Source organism: Zea mays, chromosome 1 (assembly GCF_902167145.1).
Source record: "Zea mays cultivar B73 chromosome 1, Zm-B73-REFERENCE-NAM-5.0, whole genome shotgun sequence".
Lineage (NCBI taxonomy): Eukaryota > Viridiplantae > Streptophyta > Magnoliopsida > Poales > Poaceae > Zea > Zea mays.
In genome coordinates, this window is record NC_050096.1 from 269,587,051 (window position 1) to 269,590,953 (window position 3,903).

Sequence of the window (3,903 nt, forward strand, 5' to 3'; positions counted from 1 at the left end):
AAGTTTGAGATGTCAATGATGGGCAAGTTGAACTACTTCCTTGGGTTCCAAGTGAAGCAACTCAAGGACGACACCTTTATCTCCCAAACGAAGTACACTCAAGATCTTCTCAAGCGGTTTGGGATGAAGGACGCCAAGCCCACGAAGACACCTTTGGGAACCGACGGACATGTCGACCTCAACAAAGGAGGTAAGTCCGTTGATCAAAAGGCATACCGGTCTATGATAGGGTCTTTACTTTATTTATGTGCTAGTAGACCGGATATTATGCTTAGCGTATGCATGTGTGCTAGATATCAATCCGACCCAAGGGAATGTCACCTTGTGTCCATTAAGTGGATTCTTAGATATTTAGTTTCTACGCCTTGCTTCGGGATCTGGTATCCAAAGGGGTCTACCTTTGACTTAATTGAATATTCAGACTCTGATTATGCTGGATGCAAGGTTGATAGGAAGAGTACATCAGGGACGTGCCAATTCCTAGGAAGGTCCCTGGTGTCTTGGAGTTCAAAGAAACAAACCTCCGTTGCCCTATCCACCACTGAGGCTGAGTATGTTGCCGCAGGACAGTGTTGCGCGCAACTACTTTGGATGAGGCAAACCCTCCGGGACTTTGGCTACAATCTGAGCAAAGTCCCACTCCTATGTGACAATGAGAGTGCAATCCGCATGGCGGATAATCCTATTGAACACAGCCGCACTAAGCACATAGACATCCGACATCACTTTCTGAGAGACCACCAGCAAAAGGGAGATATCGAGGTGTTCCATATTAGCACCGAGAACCAACTAGCCAATATCTTTACCAAGCCATTAGATGAGAAAACCTTTTGCAGGCTACGTAGTGAGCTAAATGTCTTAGATTCACGTAACTTGGATTGATCTATAACATAAATGTGTTTTATGCCTTTGATCATGTTACTTATACATTTATGCAATTTGTTGCTTATTTATGGTGCTCAAGTTGTGAAAGGGATCCTCGGACCTCAAAAGTCCATGTGTGAATGATGCACATATTTAGGGGGAGATGTGCTACAACTTGACCCTTTGAGACTAACCTTTGTGTTTAAGTGTACTTGATGTAGCCTCAAAGGTGCATTGAAAGGGAAAAGGTGAACTTGGACCATGCAAAGACTTCCACTGCACTCTGGTATTAGTGTACTCACCTCCAAGTTCATTCTTATGCTCTTATTGCCTTTTTGCTCTTATTTGACATTTTTGGAGAGGCAATGGGGTTAAAGGGCCAAAAATGATCCTGTTTTGGTGCTTGATGCCAAAGGGGGAGAAATTAAGGCCAAAGCAAATGGATCAGCTACCACTTGAGAATTTTGAAAATAGTAGAGTTAGAATTTTTTATTTGTCCAAAATACTCTTATTGCAAAATTTGGTCCCTTGTGGGGGGGGGGAGAATTTAAGATTAAGGGGAAAAGGGGGAGTTTTTGGCACTTGATCAATTCTCCATTGGAATATCTCTCTTTGTTCCTAAACAAGTGTGTTTGACTTAGAGATAGGAAAATGATTTTGATATGCAAAAACAAACCAAGTGGTAGCAAAGAATGATCCAAATATGTCAAAATTTATGCAAATACAATTTTGTTCTCAATTGCAGTGATGTTGCACTTCTTTTAGGTGCTTTTGGATGTGTTGGCATAAATCACCAAAAAGGGGGAGATTGAAAGGTAAATGTGTCCTTGGGCAATTTCCATTATGTTTTGGTGATTAAGTGCCCAACACATTTAAATAAGTTCTTATGTGCTAAATGAAGAGAGAAGTGCAAATCGAAGAGAAGGTATGTTTCTAGACTTAGTACATAGTTTTTAAGTACTAATATGTTTTATCTAAGTGCTAGAAACAGTGAGAAGAAAAGAAGAAAAGAACCAAAAAGACTTGGCTCGGTGCTGCCAAGACTCAGCTCAATCTGGCACACCGGACTGTCCGGTGGTGCACCGGACAGTGTCCGGTGCGCCAAGCTGGCTTCCGGTGAACATGCCACTCTCGGGAAAAATCAGCGACGTACGACTATAATTCACCGGACTGTCCGGTGAGCCAACGGTCGCTAGCGCAACGGTTGGCCGCGCAATCCGCGGGCGACGCGTGGCCCGCGCCAACGGTCGGCAGGAGGCACCAGACAGTGTCCGGTGCGCCAACTGCCACGAATCTGCAACGGTCGTCTGCACCAGAATAGGAAGGAGATCGGCACCGGGCCGTCTACAGTGACTGTCCGGTGGCGCACCGGACTGTCCGGTGCGCCACCCGATAGAAGGCAAGGATGGCCTTCCTTGTTGGCCTCCAACGGGTCCTAGCTGCCTTGGGGCTATAAAAGGGACCCCTAGGCACATGGAGGAGTCACCCAAGCTTACAAGAAACATTCTAAGATTCCAAGACTCCAACTTCGCGCATTTGGTTCTTTGAGATAGTGACTTGAGCACCATTTGAGTTGTGAACTCTGTGGGTTGTGTTTTGAGCTCAAGTCGTGACTTGTGTGCGTGATTGTGCTGTGATTTGAGTCTTGTGTGTGTTGCTCTCCCCTCCCTTACTTCTGTGCTTCTTTTGTGATCATCATTGTAAGGGCGAGAGGCTCCAAGTTGTGGAGATTCCTCGCAAATGGGAGAAAGACTAAGAAAGGAAAAACTATGGTATTCAAGTTGATCATCGGATCACTTGAAAGGGGTTGAGTGCAACCCTCGTCCATTGGGACGCCACAACATGGAAGTAGACAAGTGTTACTTGGCCGAACCACGGGATAAAAATCACGTGTCTCTTGTGTGCTTTCTCTTTGATTGTCTGTGTTCACAAGAGCTCGTTTCAATCTACTTAGCCGTTCTAACTTTAATAACTAAGTTTTGTGGCTATTAGTGTTGAATTTTACAGGATCACCTATTCATCCCCCCTCTAGGTGCTCTCACTAATCGGGTATTCATCCGCGGTACCCAAAGTACCCATTCTATCCAAAATTAGGCAGCACGCTAGCCCAAGCCCAACAGCGGCACAACACAACCCACGGGCCACGCTCAGTTGATATCAGCAACTCGGCATGTCGCAACTCGCAACCCTAGCTCCCAGCCTCCCACTCCCACGCAATTCACCGGCGGAGAGTGAGCTGGTGTGCGATGGAGTCTTCTACCACCCCAACGAGATCTGGGATCTCAAATCATGTCCCTTCGATCACAGGGTCTTCTCCAAAGTCTACACGTCTGGTAACGGAAAAGTTGCCTCTCTGTTCATGAGCATTGTAAATCTGTAGTGTGTGATTTTACTGTTATTTGAAAAATTTGTTATGTGAATGCAGGTGAGGGCTTTGGTGCGTCAGTTTGGAAGATCCTAGAGCTTAATGGGCAATCAAACTCACCGCAGCTTGAGCAGCTCTTTGAGCTTAGTGGGCATACGGGCAAGATTAGACGGTGGACTCCTGTTTCTATTAGTTTTTGGCTGCTTTAGAGATTTTGTAATAATAGCTGATAAGTCTTGGTTTATGACTTTGTTTGCTGTCCACCTGTCATGTACTCTTGTGTATGATTTATAATAGCGGGTACCCGAATTTTACCCAAACCCAAAGCCAAATTTGCGGGTACCCGAAATTGCGGGTACTCGAAATTTCGGGTACGAGTACGAGTTCTACTGATGGAAACCCGAAATATAAAAAACCCAAAAAGCCTGACCCGAAATTTCGGGTAAACCCGAACGCCCAGTCCTAGTTTTTGGTTCACAATGTCCTTGTTGATACAGGCAGCACATCAGATATCATCTTTGCAAAAGCCTTCAAGCAGATGCAAGAGCAAGATGATAAGATACATGATGCAACACATCCCCTCTGTGGCTTTGGAGGAAGGCAGATACTGGCACTTGGCAAGATAACAATGTCGATTACCTTCGGCTATGTTCACAACACAAGGACAAAGCAAG